We start from the raw sequence: 21,219 nt of genomic DNA, 5'->3' as shown, positions 1-21,219 counted from the left end.
AAGACGAGAACAAACTTTTGGGGAAAATGCTGTAGCAGGTGAATTCTGCACAGTTCCCTGTTGTTTAACTTTCCCTCCCTCCTCTTCTTTATGCTTTCCTCCTCACTGTGGGGAGATGCTCTGCATCAGAGCTCTGGGTTTGTATTGCAGCCGCCATTCATCTCCCTGAAGAGAATAAACTGCAATGGGGCTGATTGCAGCAGCAAAACCCATAAAGAGATTCCCCTTCTCCTCCTCTTGTGAGGGCTTTCCTCGCTCAGTCTGTCCCAGGGGGGTGGAACGCCTTCTGCCGCCTCACTCTTGAGACATTAAGACCTTGAAATTTGAAAGAGGAGTGGTGTAGTCTGGAGAAAAATGGACCTGTGTTCTAACCCATGCAGCTTGTGATACGCACATTGTCGGGCGATAACAAAGGATTTACATAGGATTTACATTTTTCTTAGGGGACGTTGAGTGGAAAGGGAGCAATCAGTAGCAATGACAGATGAATCCATTTGGCGGCAAAGGCTGCCTCTTTCACACAAATAACAGGCTTTTTCTTAATCTACAATTTGTCACTGTTTATTCGGCAATGCAAGCCTTTAAATTGCCCTGCGGCATCCTGGGTTTGTGCTTCCTGGGACGTACCAGAGGAGTTTGGGGGAGTTAGAGGGCATTTGTGCCTTTGGTATAAACCTAGAAACCTGACCGAGGCTCTCTAGAGTTCAGACAGTTTTTCTGGGTGAAAATATAGGTGGAATGTGATCTAATCTGTCATGATTCAGACATGGTGGGGGAGGAAACAGTCTGGCTCCCACTGGCAGTGGGCAGGTTGGCATTGGTGCTGCTGAGCACTTGCTTTGCTGGCTCTGATGCTGAAGGGGATTCACAGCTTTTTGTCTTCTCAGCTCCTGCTCAGGTCTTGACATGAGAACTCGGAAAGTGTCAAGTCACCTGCTGCTCCAGGGAGGCAGAGAGGACAAGGGAGGAACTCCAAGCCCACAGCTCCCCATTAAATTTTACCCACCATGTTTACTCCCAGTTTGTCCCCTGGTGGTTAGGCTGCTTTCATCCTGGCTTTTATTCCCTTCTTCAAATATTATTTCTGCTCCAGGCATTTGTAGTCTCTATTGCTACAGAGTGCTGATCCAACTTATATTTGTAAAGGAGTATTTGGGAATAGTGATTCCTGCCTTGGAGTTGTGGATAAAGAGCAGTGTGCTCCTGTTGAACACAGTGGATCTAATGCTATATATCTCAGGATGTCTATGTTGTTTGCCCCAGAGTCAAGTCCAAAAAATCTCTACTCAGGTAATAAAATCAGTATAAGAATATAATAATTCTATTTTAATGATCACGGCTTGATTTTTCCTCTCCCTGCTCCCCTGCCAGCTTGATTATACAATTCTATTTTGGGGTGCCTCTGGAAGTTGACAAATATTATTCAGGAGATAGTGCCTAATAAATAAATGGAGTTGTGCATCCCTATGGAAGCTGATATTTATTCTGAGCAAGCAATAAGCTTCAATGTAGTTCAGGTTGGGTAGCCATGCATTCAGAAAGCAAGAAGTGCAATATTAAGGTTGAGAAGTCATGCACTTCATGGAATCGCAGAATGGTTTGGCTTGGAAGGAACCTTAGAGATCATCTAACCCTCTGCCATGGACAGGAACACTTTCCACTTCACCAGGTTGCTCAAAGCCCCATCCCTATAGATGCATCAGTACAGGATTAGATAAACTTGCTTCCACTTCTTTCTGAATTAGAAAAAAATCAGGGAATGTAGTATATATTTCAAAGTAATGAGAAATGAAAATTTCCTTCAGAGCAAAACTTAATTCTGGAATAAAAAATATCCTTTTAATGTATAAGTTAAAATGTAACTCAGCTGCAAACTTAGCAGTAACCCCAGTAGTTGTCAATGTCTGCAGTGAGCTTCAGATCCTCCTCCTGTCCAGTGCTTTGGTCAGAATATATATCAGTCACTGAAGTGGATATATTTATATCATGACAGTGGTTAATTGTCTATATAAAATTAAAAATATCATTAGCTTTGTCAAAAGTTGTATGTGATTGGAAACTATCCATAGAATTAGTGGTAATGGTGCAAGGTATTTCATTGTCACAATAGGGACAGCCAAGGCCTTTTGTTTTTCCTGCTTAAAAACAAAAAATAAGCCCATATTTCACCAGGATATTTGTCTCATATAGGAACGCTTACACTCCCCACTTTTTCGTGATGTTTCCAGGACCAGAAGCAATGGGCACAAACAAAAACTCAGGAGATTCCGTCTCAGCATCAGGAAACACTTTTTCACTGTGAGGGAGACAGAGCACTGGCACAGGTCACCCAGAGAGATTGTGGATCTCTTTCCTTGCAGATGTTCAAAAGTCATTGGGGAATGGCCCTGGGCAACCATCTCCAGGCTGCCCTGCTGGAGCAGGACCAGGTGGCCCCCAGAGGTCCCTTCCAACCTCAACCATTCTGTGATTCTCTGTTCAAAGACAGGGCTAAAGCCCTGCTCCTTCTCCCTGGTACCCACACCAAGGACTTTTGTTGGGACTCCAAAGGGAGTTGGAGTCAAACTTGACATCTCACATGTGCATGTGGAGAGATGCTCTGCAGCTCCTCTTCTCTGCCTTTGGGCATTTAAGGAAAACCTGTGGCACTGAGCAGAGCAGTTGCTGGTCCTTTGTGAATCACTGAATGCTTGGGGCAGAGGAGAGACCTTATGATGGCATCTGAAAAGATGGACCTGGAAATGATGGTTCATTTTTTCTATCATTACTTTTTGGTCATAGGTAAAGTTTCCTGATATTCCTTGGACATTTTAGGATAAATCTCCTGGTAATTTCATTCCAGAGAGTCTTTTTTTATTTGACTAATCAAAAGCTGAAGGAGAAATAAGAGCAGGATACATCTGCTCCATGAGAGCTTGCTTAGCTACTGGCATTTTTGTGCAGGAAGTGGGAAACCCATCTTTAGTATTTCTTTTTTCTTAGAGTGTCTATGCTGTTGGGTGAGAAGAAGAGTGGATATATTTTACCCCTCCTGTCTAAAAAGCTTTATTCCATGTGAATATCCAGTCACAGAAAACCCACAAAGTGCTAACCAGCACCCTCAGGAGTTAGTCCATTTGCTTTATCATTGAAAAATATGAAATTATTTTGAGATTGGAAGAGATTCAAGGGGAAGAATAAAGGCAGCAGGCTCCCATAGCACTCCCCAGGGAGATGAGTAGGATATTTGGTGAGGAGGCAGCTGAATCAGGAAGAAAGTTGATTTGAGCAGATGTTTCCCAACCAGCTGCCGAGTGGTCTAGCCTCTGGGCTGAAGGGTATCTGAAGGCAGCGGGATCTGGAAGCCTCTGCAGCCCTTCCACCTGGCATGCCATAATTCAGAGCTCACACAAAGAGCCAGGATGAGTCACTAGTCTGCTGATTAGGCTGCTCTCCTGGGAGGGAGGCACCTGGATCCCAGACCCAGGTAATGGCTGCAAAGTAGAAGAGCATCAGCTGGAAGGGATTGGAAATTCTTAATGCTGCCTGGTTAGGAGGCTCTTCATGAGTGGGAGGCATGAATTTGAATCCACTTGGAGAGGGCAGAGAGTTCAATGCAGGTCTCCAAAAATCTAAAGGAAAGGTCCTGCCTTATAGTTATGGAAATGGGAGGATTCTTCTTCATCTGTTGGGTATTGGGGTGGACATTTCATTTGAATTTGTTTTCTTTAAAGTGATGGCTTTTGATTCTGCAGAATTTTTCCTGATTTTCTGGGGGATTTTTTTTTTTTTTTTTTTTTTTTTACAACAGCTATAAGGCTTTTTTACCTGCAGGATGGCTAATTATTCACACTCCCCTGTCTGGCAATATCCTACCATGCCCTGGAAAGTGCCAAGAACACTCTTGTATGTGCAGAAGGTGACATGGTTTCTGGAAATGGTCTGATGGACTGTGTGTCAGGAATGGCCACAGAAAAGTTTGATGGATCTGGCAGAACTTGTAGCTATGAGAAGAAAATGAGTAATTTTTATATCTTGGGAAAGTCTCCAAAATTTTATCTTGAATGCCTATGTTAGTGGTAAGCAGTAGAGATTTAGAGTCTTAGGGGTAGATTCATTTTCATTTACAGCAGGTTAAAGCTGAAGATGATTCAATTCAAACCAAGAGTGTCATTCTGAATTGACTCTTCCACAAAAGAGATAAGAAAATGGCCAAAATAATTTATTTGTATCAATTGTGTAAAAAGTGTACAGGGGAGTCTCCCTGCCTTTACCAGAAGTGAACTGAAAGATCCTATCTGGTCTACCTCTGTCAGCTTGGCATCTTTGCAGTAGTCGGTGGTTGCACAAAACTGGCCAATTTTTCCATATATAGGGTTGCTAAATTACTCTTTCTGGTTTGGTTTTATTACCCCCTTGGAGCAATGATCTCACCCATCTGTGTTGTGTTGCTCTTCGGGAGTGGCAGGGGTGGAGTGGGGTGGGATGAGCAAAGCCCTGAGCTTTTTCCAGAGTTCCCTGCATATGCAGAACATTTCATTGTCTTCCCCAACACGCCCTCACCTTTCACACAGACTGGAATTTGACACACCGGGTTAGAGAAAGAAAGCAAGGGGGGAAAAAAAGCAAAATAAAAAAGCAAGCACAACACAAGAAAAAACCCAACAAACAAGATCTTATCGTGCAAAATATCCATCCACCCTCCTGATAAAAAAAAAAGCCTCAGGTTAGGAAAATAAAAAAATGACTGTAATGAACACTCAAAATTAAGATGCAAATACATCCATGGTTCCTGGCAGAGAGGGAAAGACGGAACATAGCCCTCTTCCAAAGAGGCAGTTTTGAGACTTCTTGCAAAAGGGAAGTTTTATCCCAATTGCTGTTGTTGTTGCATTGTCTTGAGAAGTTTCTCCTCTCTGTTGAGGAAAGCTCTCCTTCTTCCCTCACCCCACCCCATACCCCACATTCATTTCACCAGGTGGCATGACGAAACCCTCCAGATCAAGGCAGGTTTCATCAACAAGGCTTCATGCCATGCCACCCATAATTCATCCCAGCCTGCTGTGGCTTTCTCCCAACAAGCAGCACCTCTTGCAAAACCAGCCCCTGTCTCACACTCCTTCCTAACTCGTGTTCCTGAGCACCAACAATAGAAGAGCATGAATCACTAACAGAGCGTACAGACCTTCGCTCCACTCCGGCCAGTTTGTGTCATTGCCTTAATGTTAATTACACACCATAATGTGTGCATTTAATTTCCGTGGTGTTTCAATTAAATTAATCAGGCAATTAAAATTAATTAAAATTACAGAAATCACCTGCAGAAGTGCTTGGAAATGTGGGGGAGGGGAAGGGAGGGGTTGGGAGGGAGCTGGGAACGTAGATGGCTGTGTTTTCACAGACCTTCCTTCCCTTGATTAATTTTGGGGATAGACTCTTTCAGAGCAGGTTATTTAAGGATTTAAAAGCTGTTCCAAGTCCCATTGAAGCCAATGGAAATCTTTCTATTGGCAGTGATAGGGACAGGCTTGGGACCAGGCCACTAGCCTCAAGTGCTCAGGATGAAGAATCAAGGGGTAGGTGATGAAAGTCCTGATGCTGAGCAAATATTCCTCAACACCTTCAGGGAACAAGGCCAAAGGCCTTGAAGTACCAAATCAGGGACAGATTTTGAAAGGCAGGTTAAAGATGAGGATGATGTCTGTGGGAGTTAAATGCATCAGTCCTTCCAAGGATCTGGGCTGGAGAGGTATTCAAAGAAATTTAAACAGGTTTGAAGTGTCGAAGGATTTTAAAAACATGACTAAATGTATCCTACCCTGAGGTCTCACCGAGTTCTGCAGTCAGTGAGAGGGGAATCTTAATTTCACAAAGGTACTTCATGACTTTGGAATTCTTGAGCATGTTACGAAGCCTGTCCAGCAGTTCCCTTCCATTAGACATGGATTAGTGCATTCAATTGCTTCCCAGAGGGGTTGTTTCCTGCTTTGTGGAAGAGTTTGAAGACACCATGTCAACCTGGTCAGTTCTCTTACTGCTTATACTTTTTTTACCAAGCAGGCACAGCCCCATGCTCATCTTTTAGCCAACCCATAATTTTTTTCACCAGCGTGGAAAGTTCAGCACTTTTAGCTTTGAACAAGTACTTCCTCCACAACATCCTACCAGTCAACCCCTGCCCAACTAGTTCCTGTGTCTGGGAGACAGGCTGGTTCCTTCCGTGCTTTCCTGGAAAGACTTTGCCTGGCTCACTCCTGCCTTAGCCTGTGAGTCACCCATTCTTCGCTCCCATTCTTCACCCCACAGTTGGGGATGTTTATACCAGAGTCACTGAATTTCATGCAGGCATCCCCAAGCTGCCTTTAAATTAATTCTCTGGAGTGCCATCGTTAAGATCCCTGTAGTTTCAGGGAATACAGTCTGTGGGCTGAAAAACCAGGGGATGAAGCAAAGTAAATGCTCATAATTAGGATGAGTTGCTCTGCACTGCACTGGTCACTGGAACCTGAGCTGGCTGTTTAAAGACATAACTGCTTCTTTGCACATTATAATTTCACTCACACTGCCAGATAATCCCTCAGAGTTCCATAGGCAATTACCCATGCTTCTTGTGTACAAGAGGGAGTAAAACCTTATCACCTCTGCCCCAATGGAACCTGCTTTTGCTCTACGCTCGTGAGCCACTTTTTTCTCTGCAGTTGTTTAGATGATGATTAACATAATTAAGTTATGCAGAAGGCAAATATTTAAGGCTTCTAGTTAGACTGAAGTGTACTGCCAGCTTCAGATGTGAAAGATTTAAGCATGCCAAAATATGTTATTTTTTTCCAACTCTATTAGTTGATATTTTCTTTCTGCAAATAATGCATCTTTTACACTCTCAGGTGATTGGGTCACAATATTCCCATTATTATTAGCCACTTCAGCTTAGTTTTCTGATACCTTTGCTATTTCCTAATTTACAGCAAATTGTATTCTCCACTTACACAGAATACTTTCCTGTCTTTTCATTTCTGGGATCTTTATCAAAAACTTGATTTTCAAAATTAAAAATTTTAAGTGGATGATAGCATTTAACTGCCAAAGAACCCAGAATTTTAATTAAAAATCTGATGAACACTTGTTCTTCTCTCCAAAATTTTCTAAGTGATGAAACACCCCTCTCTCACTTTGCTAATCCTCCTCCATCTGAATCCTTTGACACGACTTCTTGTGTGGCCTTTGGCACGTCACTTCACCTCAGTTTCCTCATCTATAAAATGGCTGTTAATCCCTATATAGTATCACCCACGCAAATTTCCAAGGCTTATGCTTCAACAGGGCTTTGAAGATAAGTGAGCAAAGTTTCAAAAGGACCTAAGAGATTTAGGAGTGAAAGTTTCATTAGCTTTCCATCAGATTTGTATTCTTATATCTGCAAGAGCCTTTTGAAAGTCTGCAGAATTGCAAGACTTTACTCATCAGAATCATATTCCTTGTTCTCCTCAAGGAAAGCGATTGCTCCAGGCTAGTTTTGGCAGAAGAGCTTGTTCCTCAAAAGAAGCAAGGTGAGTCTTGGGGCTCTCCAGTTCCTTCCCCAGTTTCAGATATGAAGCCTATGAAGCCTTGGATGCATTCTCCAACCATTATGGGCAAAGTGGTATCTCTCACTCCTGATATTGGTAGATCTTCGTGGCTTGTTTTGGCTGCAAGGAGGGAGAGAAGGTGCATATCTCCAGCTTTGAGCTGGATTTGAGATAGTAACCTTCAGATGGGAGGCAGTGGTGAGCTCCTTTGGGTGATGTGGAGGTGTTCACATCCTCAGTCAGCACCACTGTCCCTTGAAGAGGGAATAACATGCTTTGCTCCGCATGTGCATTGGGCCAGAGAGGCCTGCAAGGTGCCCTGTCAATCTTGGATATTGACTGAAGAAGAGTTATGAGATTTCTCTAATTGCAAAAGGATGTTCTTACTGCTCCATAAATCCAGAGAATGGAAATCCCCTGCCTTTTTTTTTTTAACCCCCTTAAAAGAACAACAACATCAAGAAAAAAGAACCTCACAGGTCAAAATTACCAGGGAGACACAAAAATTCAAATATCACCCTCTATTTATCTTTTTTATTACTTTAAAATTTGCCCCAAGTTCCACTTTCTCATTTTTTTCAAATACTATAAAAAGAGAAAGAAAAAGAAACTGCTCAACCAAAAAAAGCCCCGTAGATACTAGTGGCTAGGTGGCTTTGGTTTGTTCAGCTTCAGTGGCTAAACCACTGTTCTGAAAACACTGGGAAATAATGTTACTATTCTTGGTGGGACTTTCCTTATCAAAATGAAAAGAAAAACAATCTTATGAAGAGAAATAGTTTCTTTGGCCATAAATGAAATATTTAGTTTTGAGGTTTATTTCATTGGCATACTTAATTCAAGTGAATTTGCAAATGAAACATAATTTGAAAATGAAACACGATTTGAAAACAGGAACCTAGAAGATTTTGTTTCCTAAGTTTTAGTGTAAATTGACTTTTTTTTACCCCTAAACTGTTATACTGACATATTTGCTGCTGATTTTGCTCAACTAGACATGATATTTTGCTTAAAATAAATCTTTCTGCAAAAACCCAACAAACTGTAATGAGTTTGCAAAGAGGTCCTTAGGAAAAACCACTAAATATCACAATAATACAAAAAAAGAGTTGCTCGTTTTCACAGCACAAAGCTCTGAAGTCAACCAGCAATTAACAATAGAGCCTTCCAATCTGAATCACTTCTTGTCTCTGTGATTATCAAAGTATCTGTCCTTTGTACCTCATCCTTAAAATTCAGCACCTTCCAGTTTAATACATTCAGTCTTTAAGATCATGTTTTAATTCAATTTCACAGGGATGGAACAAATTCAGAAGCAGGAAACAGTGAAATTTTCTGGCTGAGTAGGCAACCAAGTCTGCAAGACTCAAGTCTCAAAACATCATCACACTGTAGGTTTCCCATTTTCTCTTTAGTTGTACAAAATATAATAAATGTCAAGTGCTCAAGACATATCTCTGGACAAAACTGGATCTCTAATGGATCTCTTGGGAGATTTTGAGTTTTCTTTTCAAAATTTCTTAAGCTACAGTGGAGTGCATTGGCCTAGAAGGTGTGTTTCTGCAGGGCCATTGATAATGTCCATACCTGCTGTCAACAGTAACTGAGGAAGGCAGGGAACCCAAAAAAACCCCAGGAGAATTTATCTTGTGATGGAAGATTCTTGGTATGCAGCAGAGTTTCTTTTCACCTCTGGAATTGCATGCTACATACTAATTAGAGCTGTTAATTAAACACATTTTGTTAAAACATGTTGCATCAAAGGTGAAGCATTTTGTAGAGAAGCTTTGTTGACACTTCTCTTGGAGATATTTTTGAGGTTCAGGACTAGTCAAAGAGAGTATTCCAGGAGAAGCAGAGTCTCAGGTTTCTGTTACATGGATAGCATGAAAGTGTAATTAAAATTCCAGTGTCATTTAATTTGACAAAATATTTGAAAAGCTTTTTTATTTTCTTCTCCTTTTCTTCCCTCCAATGTGGAAGGGAAACAAATTTCAAACTCAAAAAGTGTGGTGAAATGGAATTGCTGTCCTGCGGACTATTCCTGTAACAAAGCCAACAAACTTGTTATGCAATGTCCAGTTCCTCCCTGTGGAAGCACAACAATTCATTTATGCAGCTTTATCAAGTGTCCAAAGTGCTTCATGCACTGCTAATAATTATGGGCACATCTTGGTGGTCATATTGAATTCAGTGGCAACATTCCCACAGATTTTATCAGGAATAGAATTCCTCCCTATATGCTTTAATTATATAACTCAGTTTCTGTTATTGCTTAAGACTCCCCAGTCCGTGCCAGCATGTGAAATTCTGATGAATTTTTATGTTAGCGGCTGCTGCTAACTGTTCTTAATTATTTGATAGTCATCTGAGGCCTGAATTTCATAGATGTGCAGCTCCCCTTATTCATATTCTAATCAGTGGTAATTTGGATACTTTGACCATCTGTAAATCAGACCTTTGAAGAGAAATCCCAATCCCACTGTCTCTAATGGATGCAGGTCATACTTCCAAGGCTAAACCTCTTTTTCATTTAACAAATAACATACAGCTGGTTAAAAACCATAAAAATTATGATTTTTGAGGAAATTACAATTTTTTTTTTTTTTGGGGGGGGAGTGGGGGGAAGAATCTCAAATATAGGGAATAATCAGAGATTTTTTTCATAAAGCTAATATTGTGATACTGCAGGAGTGACCATAGCCTTGAAGACAGTGCAAGATGGAGAACTGAGTGGACAGCAGAAATCTCTGATGTTCCCCACTGCCAGGAGACACACACATGGGATATTTACCCTTGAAATTTTCACAGTTGCTGAGCACTGTGCTGATAAAAACACTGGCTGCAGCTCCAAATTTATTACTTTTGTTTTAGGGAGGCCCTAGGGAATGCTTAAGTTAGGATACAACATGAGGCACCTGAAAACATTATTTTTAAAGGCATTTATGTGCTTAATCTCCATTTCTCTAGTGGCAGATTTCCATGTCCTCTGTTTATCCTTCCCTTTTGGGGAAAGATGTATATCTATACCAGTGGGGTCACAAGAGGTGGGTCCTCCCAGGATTGAACAATTGTGGCCAAGGGCAAGGCTGGATGAGACTTTGGCACCATTGATTTTACCAAACCTTTTTCATCAAGTTCAAATAACAGGATTTTCTCTAAATGGGAGTACAGATTAACCTTAGTTCAAGCTGCCCTGCTGAAGAGGTGCAGTGGCTGATCCAAAAAATTGGAAAAGAATATTTTAGTCTCTTCCCACTCAGGAATCACTCATGTAACTGGACCTCACATCTAAACTAACACCCTGCCTCATCTCAGATTAATTGAAAAAGAAAAAGCAGTCTCTGTATGCTAGAGGCATGATAGTTTCAAAAGTCTTGAGTGGAATACAAACATTTTTGCCCTTGGGTACCCATATGGGGGCACCTAAAATATCTGGTATCCAGTCAGTCAATACTGAGAAGTTTCTGAAAACCAGCCCTCAGAAATACCAGAGGAAAGCTCCCAGATTTAGGAATCCTTCTGTTAAAAATCAGTTCTTGCTGGGTAGTTTTGGAAAAACTCACATATTGTCCCTAGCCCCAAATGCTTTCTGAAGGTTTGTATGTCCATGAATAACCTTTGTATTTGGGGTCAATCACAAAACTACTCCCAAGTTGACACCTTACTTACCACATTCCCACCCTGTTGGGAATACTGGCTTTAAAATGGAAAGGTTTATGTCAGAAATGTTGACACAACCCTAAACTGGAGTAATGTTGATGTCAGGAAGGAGTGTGAGGTAGGAGTTCTTTGAATCAGTCCTTCTTCTAATCCTTGGGAAAGGGCTGTAGAAAAGATTAGTTTTCTATATCAAGTTCCACTCATTGAAAGGATTTGAGAGATAAAACACATAAACCATGGAAGGACAGATACAATGTGAGTGAAAGGGTGAAAGGATTGAAGAAGACTCAGTTATTCTTACAAATGAGAACCAGATGTTTTTGACTTTTAAAAACACTCAGTCTCTTCCATCTCTACTTACCTTTCTGATACTGTGAATTATTCAGTTGAGATCAATGAGACATTACTGAGGAGGCAGTTTCTTTTCCATGGTTTCTCCTGTTCTTATCAAGAAATACAAGGGGGGGCAGGATAAGAAGAATACATTAATAATAGCAAGAGAAGTTCTCACCTGGTGTAAATTGGCAAAGCTCCATAGAAGAGCTCTGATTGACAGCAGATGGGATTTGTCCATCAGTGTCGCTGCCTATACCCAGTGATATTGCAAAAGCCTTTACAGACTATGTCATGTTGCTCAATGTTCTGTCTATTCAAGGCTGTGCCATGTCAAATACTGTGCTGAAAGGTGTGCCAGTGCATAATCAGGCCTGCTGCAAACATGGGAACTCTGAGATCCCAGGCGGAAAGAGCTGCACACCTAAGAATGAGAAAAGACATGGAAGTAGCATTGGTCAGTGCAACATAAACAGGTAGAGTCTTTAGCTATTAGGAAAAAAACCCGAGGGATTATGTGGAACTGAATAACTGCAAGATAGAAGAAAATCCATCTAATTTGTTGTTTCATTGCACATTAAAACCAGCCATAAAAAGAAGGATGGAGAGGAAACAGGAGCTGGGTTGCAGTTTGCCTACAAGAGAGGTCACATCAGACCTGTCCAGTCCAGTCTGATTCCTTCCCTATCATGACTCACTTGTGCATACTCATGAAGGGGTGCTGAATTTGGCAGGCAAAGCACAGTCACACACATTTGGTAAATCCAGTTGGCTCAGTTTAATCTGCATCCAAAAATATTGTCTGTGTGATGGAAGGGATGGGCTGAGAGGTGGAGGGACATTTCAGTGCCCAAAATGATTGCACTCATCACCATTATCTTAAACATCTCAATTCATCCTTATTGTCCACTGCCCGCTGTGGACTGATGGCCTCTTTTCCTAGGGGCAGGAAATTCTAGCAGCAGCAAAGAGACAGATTGAGGGAGGTTATGACTCTTTTATTCAGACACTCAGCACCTTGGGAGCAGTGTGGCTGCTGGATGCTTCCCACCACAGTCGCTTGAAGCAGCCTGGCAGTGAAGCTGTGGGGAAATTGGCCAAGGAAAACTGGGTTGCATTGACTGGAGCTGACCCTCTGGCTAATGGCTGAGAAATTTGTTTTTAACAATGTGAGCCAGTCCCAAAGAAATGACACAGAAGTGGCAGAGAACAGAAAGAAAGAGCGTGATAGCAAATCCAGAGTATTATTCTGGTCTAGGATGGAGTTTACCTTGAGATGCTCACTCAGTCTTTTCCTATGGGACAGCTTTTTCAAGGAATGTCCATTTGTCCATCTTCTTTCTTCAAGGGCAGCAGTAAGGTGACTTCAGAAAGAGAGGACTTAAATCAGAGATGGTAGATTCTGAAAATAATTCTATCTTTATAACTTACCTAAATGCTTATTATTTTATACTTGTGATTTAATTATTGCATTTTTATAATTTCCTATCTACCTAGGTGACTTGATATCTAGGTGTGTTTCGTCTTCCTTCATTTCCTTTTGCCTTGTTAACCCAAGTCTTTTTGTTCTGTTTTGTTATGCCTTAGAAAGACACATCACAGATGATGCCCTGCCACTAAATACATCTTTAACTGATGTATATTTAATGTTCTTTTTCTAAACTCTCTTGAATTACTGTTTCTTTTTATCCCCTGTGATAATAACTAGTCAATGTATTACCTTGAGATTTTTCTTCCAAAATTTTCTCGTTCCCTTTACATGAACCTAAATATAGTTTGGCCAATGGCCAAGTAATTTTCCATATCAGCAACCTCTCTGCTTGCATGCAGTCAGGAGAGATGTGCCTCTTGTAAAGTCTGCTTTTCTCTAAAATCCAGAGTTCTTGTACTCTGAAAAATCCCCAAAATTTCTATTTAAAATTAGCTGGTCAACCACATGTTGGCTTCCTACTTTTGATTTCACTATTTTTGTGCACCTTTGTTCAGATTTCTCCACAACTACTTAATGCTGCTTAATACCAAAGTAATACTTTTTTTCTAAAACTGCTCTCAGTGAACTCAATGATAAATTCATGATGTCAGGTATCACGAAGATGAAGGGTGGCAAAAATTCATTCTAATTGATATGAATTTTTCCACCACCTTTGACATTACTCTTGGAAGCTGTTGAATATGGATTGGTGAGCTAAAGTTAATGGCTGATTTTGTTGTAGTCATCTGTGACCATGAAAAAAACACCCTGACATGAGCAGTTATTACTTGCACCAACTTATTTAATTCTTTACAAATTAAATTAATCCCCCCCTCCCCCGCTAAAAAAAAAAAAAAAAAGTTGTAAGCAAAGTTTGCTAGTGGAGGGAAGAGGATATTCAAAGGATTGAAGCAAATCTCTTAGGATGACATGGTTGAAGTGGTTCTGTGTGCTGTGTTGTAGGTAATTCTTGAGCATGCACAGCAATAAAAGGAGGCAGAAAGCAGCAGTTGAAATCTAGTTGAAAATGTGCAGTAGGAAGGGACTTTTGGCACATAACAGCCCGAAAAGGTCATGCCGGTGTGTGTGTGGGTGGTGGAAGACACCACAGAGACCAGCAGACCTCACAGGTGATATTTAGGGGTGATAGGGGTGATATTTATCACCAAACTGTAAATACCAAAACAAAGGCATAAAAGGAGACAAAGGGGATTGACTCTTTCAGAAGATAAGATCAAGTGCAGAACAGGGGAAGGAAAAGGGACCAGACTTTGAGGTGGGAGTTAGAAGGTGTAAATAAAGTTCTTCAGTGAAGGGACATTAAGGACCTCTGGTGGCATGGTCACAATGACAGATGAAGGCTATATGGTAGGTCTTTGTCAAGGAAAAAATCTGTTTCGTCAGGAATATAAGATTGTGCTTCTCTGGATTTTAAATACACCATGTTAAATATCTGTAATATATGGGGTGAAATAGTCCTTAGCCTCTTCTTACAGAAGACCCTTCAGTTGTAAATAATCTACTATGAAGGGACAGATACACTTTTATCACTTCTGGGTGAGTGGTGGAGTCAATGACACCCTAAAATGCAAGGCTCAGTATAGATAAAACTCAGGCCCAGCAAATCCGAGTGTTTTCTTTGCATCTTTTCATTCTAAACAGTGACTGTCTTCCTCAAGGCATCATAAAAAAACATTTCCAGCAAAGACCAAGTTTCCTAACTAACATGAACTGGGAAAGTTCCAAGGTCTTCTGTGGAGTTTCCAGCCATATAGCCCAGAAGAGACTGAAGTTTTCTGAGTCCAAAGTGTTAATGGAAAGCAAGACCCGTGGCTGTTGCAGAGGAAATGATATTAATAAAAATATTTCAGAAAATTTTGGATTCTTTCCAGTCAGACGGATATTTTTATTATGTTTAAATACTCACGTCAAGGTCTCATTTACTGCAGACTTTTAGGAGAGCAAGGGACATTCCTGAATGTCATGTTCCATATTTTTCCATTCTGTCTCAGACACATTTGATTTCATTTCATCAAGGGAGACACTATTCTCCATAAAAGTTAATCTACTGTCACATTTTACAGTGGTATTTTTTTCTTTCTAAATAGCAAAAAAGTATCTACCTCTTCTGTAGAGAATCTCATGAGTCAATGTGAAGGAATACCTGGAGGAACAGCATGTCAGCTTTGGCAGATAGGGCACTGAGGCAGAGGGAAGTGATTTATTCAGAATCACCCAACAGTCAGTCCCTGAAGCAGAGTTGGGTGCAGGATTCAAACCTCCAAAATCTCAGAGCAATGAGCAAGCAGCTATGTCTCACCTGAGCTCAAAGTCTAGGGAAGACTAGATTTGCATAGATTTTGACTCAAAGTGTATGTTTTGGACAGAAACTCCCTCTGATAGTAGAGAGAGCTGTCAGACTTTAGTGCCCCTCTGCCAAACCAATATAGAGCATTTAATACATATTTACATGTCCTTTTTAAGCTGGGTGGGTCACTAGGGATTTCTAAACTTGGATTGAACAGCTGTTTGCTTCTCTCCTCATGTATTGAGTGTCATCTTCGTGGTAAGGTACCTGAGGGGAGAGGATGCCCTGTGATGTGACCTAATGAATAGATGGGTCTTTTTTTGGTTTGACCCCCTTCCACCTCACAAAACATAACACAGAAACTCTGCTCATAAAACAATATGATGTCTAAAGATAAAAAGATTTCCATACAAATATTTAAACTGTGTGGATTCCAATACCCTAAGGTATCATGTATTCCAACTTCAAGAACATTTTCAAATGTAGCAGAACCAAAGAGAAGAAATTACTCCCATTGTGTGGGAAATTCCAGCATTTCAAAATTTGTTTTGATAATTAGAAGTTGTGATATTTCATGGAATGGAGAGACAAGCTGTTTTAAAGGAAACATAGAAACATACTTATCAAAAGGGAGGTCATTAGCCTGAACCATTTGGCACAGGTGGGGACTCAGCTGGCCTGAGGTATGCAGTCCTGACCACCACACTTAAAAGAAAAAGAAAAAGTAATAAACCATTTGGAAAGCATCCAGAGGAGAGTAACATGAAGGAAAAGTGGTTTAAGAAAACATGACCTATAATGAAAAGTTGAAGGACTTGAGTTTGTTTAGTCTAGGAAAGCAGTGAAAGAAGAGAGGCATGTTACGAGTCTTCAGACATATAATAAGGTTTTTAAAATAGGACAGTGATCAATTGTTCTCTGCGTCCACTGCTGGTAGGACAAGAGGGAATGGGCTTAATTTGCAATGGGAAGAGTTTTGGGTTAGTTATAAAAAAATCCTTCTAACTCCAGGGAGAGGAACAACACAACCTTGATGGGATAAAGAATCATTACCACTGGAGGTTTTCCAAAGCAAATTAGACACATATCTGTCAAGGATGATCTAGAAATATTTGTTGTTGTGTCAGAGCAAAAGGTCAGGTGGACGCCCTCATGAAATCCTTGCCTCTTTACTCTCCATTCCCACTGTGAAGTGCTTTGGCTTGGTAATGCCCACACGCAGTCATAGAAATCATAGAGAACATCTTGTACTGCTGTGCACCATCATTCTAATTGATGAAGACTACTTGCAATATGTTAATATTAAAAGTCAAAACATGGTAAACAAAATAAAAGAAAGTAAAAAACTTCAAACAGATAAAATAAAGAAGGTCAAGCTTTAATCTTGGGGTATTCTTGAAACATTGCCAACAGGAATATTAGCACAGTCAACTAGTTCCCAAGAAACCTCTTGATTTTGAGAAATCAGGTTGTTCTCAAAGAAAAAAATTATAATCCAAATAATATTAACAAATGCTGATGCATCTGGAGAGCTGCTGGCCCTTTAAAACCCTTGTAGATTTTCCTCCAGCTGCATACAGAGAATATTTTTAGTAAAATCTTCACTTCCAGCATGGTGGATTTGGAATGGGAAATTGTATTTATAATACAGTGCTTTTTTCAGAGCTTTCAAAGGGCAGATCTTGCAGAGGAGTGGACAGATGAGGTGAGTTTTACCTCACTGCTGCTGGAGTTTCAAAGCTGAAGGTAATGAAAGCGTGGCAGCAGCTGAAGGAAGATGAGCAGCTGTGGGGAACCAGGAAAGTTACTATCTCCCTAAGTGGGGCTTAATGTGTTAGGGGTGATGCAGCCTCTGATAATTTCTGTATGCTTGGAAGTGAAGGAAAAAAAAAAAGACTAAAAGCTGCAGAGAATAAAGACCTAATTATCTCTGTATTCTAAGCCTTACTGCAAGTTGCATGGAAATTCCTTTTGGGTCAGAGAAGTGCAATTACTCAGTAATCTGTAGAGAGATGTCATCCTATAATCACCTGATGTTTGTTTACCAGCAATTCTTATTAAATGTCCTTTAATTAAAAAGCAGTTACCTTGTATCTGGGGCCCTGTGATTGTCATTGACACTTTGTGAGAGTGAAAGCTGCTCTAGGTTGTAGAAGTGCCCCTATTAAAATCATTAATGTTGGCCAGGGGATGTTGGAAGTGAAATATGGATCTTATGGACCAAGGGTTCCTTTATACTTTGGTATTCTCAGGTATTTGTTAACATGAGGCTTTATTTTACTGATATTAAAGCAATTTCCTGGAAATGATCTTGACCCAGTACAATTTGAGACTCTCTGTCGTGTGACAGCAGACTTTGAGGTTGTGTTTTTAAGGGGGTCTGAGTTTTAAGGGGATCTGAGTTAGATGGCATCACATTCATCCTGGGAAATGGGCAGCATGGGGCTACTACAGCCTAACACCCAGTGCTGACCCTTCTGTGTGTAGGTGTATTTTGCATAAATCTCTGGGGAAGCCCTGAGTGGTGCATGAGATGTTTGAGCAACTCTTTGAGGACGGAGCACCAGACCTGTGCTGTACCAGTGACATCATTGCAGGTGACTGGGTTGAGTGACACCCCATGGGCATTGCACACAGATAATGGAGAGTTCAGTTGCAAGATAAGTTGGTGAGAAAGAACTGGACAGGAGAATATGTAGTGAAAAACTAATTTTTTTGATCCAAACCTTTAAGAAATCATTAACTACAACTTGGGTCTCCTGTCATGTTCTGCCCAAGAACTGCAGCAACAGCACTGAGATGGACACAGAGAAGTTATGGAAAGATCCTTCTGGGAAAACTATTTTTCTTCTTTTGACTCCAGTAAAAAAAAACCGAGTATGGCTGAATATTGGATATATAACCCCCAAAGCAAATAATTTATAATGAATGCCCTATCCCATTTTAATTCATTCAGAGTTGTCTCTATATGGCAGGATGTCTAGAGGCCAAACCCTGTTCCCATAATGTTGGTGCAATCCCATTGATACATTGATTTCAGGAGGTCACACCAGATTATCATAATGGTTCCTCTGGGCCACAAAAATCTATGAATACGAAAGCATGGGAGAGCAAGTTCTGGAGAATATAGAAAACATAACTTTGTATTTTTGTGTGGAGGAGAGAGGGAAGTATGAGGGACTTTTGAACATGAATGTGAACACTTTTCAAGTTGGTACATGTTGAAAGCTGCTACTATTTGATGGCTGTAGGGTAGTTTTTGTGAAACCAGCTGGAGGTCTCTGTACAGTTCCTTGGAGCTAAAAGTCTAGTGAAGTCAAAAGAGAGGCATCATTGACTTCAAAAGGTCTCAAATCTGGCCCTCAGTGGATAAATATCCACAACAACATCAAACTGTCCATTCTATGATGCCTCCTACATTCATTTGAACCCTCACCTTTTCTCCCTGCCAACACAACCCAGCTTTATCTGAATATATGCTTTGAAACACAGGGAGAAACAATGACACCCTTTTAAAAACTGCCTTTCGAATGGGCTCCAGAGTAATAAAAGATTGACAGTCTCTAAAATCAAATGTTTCAGGGAGAACTGATTGAATTTCCTCCATAAAACTCTCTTAAATACCCACATCCTTCCCCAGGGACAAGTTTTCCATAAACAGGCAACATTCTTTTGTTGTTGTTGTTGTATTTTTAACAGTCTTGTACAGTATCTTGTCAAGATGTCATCAATACAATTGCTTTGACATTTTTAGTGCAGCATTTGGAAGGCAGGTTGGGTTTTTCAGTCTGGTGAGCCAATATAAGTCAGTCTCTGATACTTAATTTCTCTATGAGATCCTTCACTTCTATTATAAACAGATCCAGCAGTTGAGAGATAAATTTCTTGGTAACAGTTTGGACTTTTTTATGAACCACCTGCAAGTTTTCTGCAAACAACATGTTTTATGGGAGCTCAAGGCAATGTTCACCCATCAAGACCTGACAGTAAGAAGTGGATGAATGAGGCCTTATCTCAGCCACACATGTAACCTTCTGTGTCCCCTGGCTTGACCTCCCTCTGCACTCATTTATGAAAATGATTCATCTTTAAAGAGCTTCCTCGCTCTGCCTGGAGGCTGTAGATCTTTCTGCACTGGACTTGTGCAGGCTGAGGTTATAAACTTCGGCATGGAAGGCACACAGAGGGGCTTAATTTTGAACATTAGGGAGAAAAAAAAGTCTACACTGTGTACACACTTAAGAAGGCAGGTTAAAATACAGACAGTTAAAAAAATCCAAATTTGGGAATATTGAGAATTTTTATAAGAGGGTGGCTGGAAAAGTGGATCTCTTATTAAGGTCATGATAGATTTTTATTTATGATCAAACTATTTTTAAAGATATTTGTTGTCATTATTTTTACTTCTTTCTGTGAGATTTTTTTTTCCTTATGGACAATAAGTAATATAAAATAATGCATTTCTAATCATTATTGCTTTCTGGCTCTCAGGCATTCACATTAGAATGTACCCCAGGTTCAACAACTGGGGAAAAATCAGATCAGCACAGTCTTTCATGACAAAATAATCTCTTGTAGCACTGTAAATAATAATTTTAAAAGTCAGCAAAAAAAGCATTATGTTGAATTTTTAGCAGTATTTAAATATCTGAAATACTAAGCATATATTAATGAAAAACTTCCCCATGTCTCACGCTTTTTTCTGCCCTTTCTCTCTTACAGGAAGTAAACTCTTCTCAGCAAACCTGAACATCTAAGGTTTAGCAGTAAAAATAACCTTTAAAAATTATAAAGCTGGTATCAGCTTCTGAGTTAAGTTACCTGTTCAAGTTTCTTGGGTAGAATACTTTTCATATTAGTTTAGGATTTGTCTCCTGTATATAAACAAGCTACCCAAACTTTAATCCAAAATGCTTGATCATCCATGCAGGGAAAAAAACCCCATGTATTTTGGGATATCATTTAAGCCTGAGCTCATTTATTTAACTGAGCAGAAGTTGGGTTAGAGCCTGATTTCACTTTGCTTGGAGGTGAAACCTGAAGTCAGGCTCGAGCAAAAAGTTCCTCCAGCACAGATAGACCCTGCACAGAGTCCTTTTCACAGTTTCCTGAGATCCAGGCAAACATTTCCACCACTTACAAAGCAAAGAGACAGAGACTCCAAGAGGATTTAATCTGAGAGCCCTTGAGCTGTGTCCTCAGACAGATGTAGGTGAGGGCAGATGGAAGCTGGTCATGCTCGTATGTGTCAAAGTTCTCTGTGGGAACACAGATCTTCAGGTTGGGTCGATCCAGTAGCCTAGGATTTGATGAGCAAGACAAATCCTTGGAGATTTTTGTTGTGTTTGCTGTGAGATGCTGGGTGTGGGCCTGAGAGAAGAACACTCTTATGGAAAGTGTCTGCCTTCACTGACTTGGTATTCGCAGTATCATTGTACCCTCCACAAGTATTTACTCCATGAACCAAGAAAATTCTGGTCAGCCTCACGGCCTAGCATGGAAGAACTTCTTGAGGAGAAATAAAAACATTACAGTAATACCACTGTTATCTCCTAGATGGGTACTATAAATCCTGGAAATTTGCAGCTTAGGTTAAAACCCCAGAATTTCTGACACCCCTGTCATCCCTCAGTATGGAAAATAATTTCTCCCATAGAACCTCTGCTCTGAAGTGATGCAGTGAAGTACACATGCCATTCTGGAGAGTGTTTACTTTTCCAGAGTAAATAGGACACGCAATATATCTGTGTGGTGCAGCACTTCCTAGGCAGTCATAACACCAATACCTTTCACCAGCTGATGATTTCAAAACTCCTGTTGTCTTTATTATTCTCCCTAGGTGACTGAAGTTTTATAGACCTTGTTTTAATTGTAATCTTGGACATTAATACCAATGGTTT

The sequence above is a fragment of the Lonchura striata genome, chromosome 5 (genome assembly GCF_046129695.1).
Source record: "Lonchura striata isolate bLonStr1 chromosome 5, bLonStr1.mat, whole genome shotgun sequence".
NCBI lineage: Eukaryota > Metazoa > Chordata > Aves > Passeriformes > Estrildidae > Lonchura > Lonchura striata.
Note: the sequence above shows the minus strand (reverse complement) of the source record.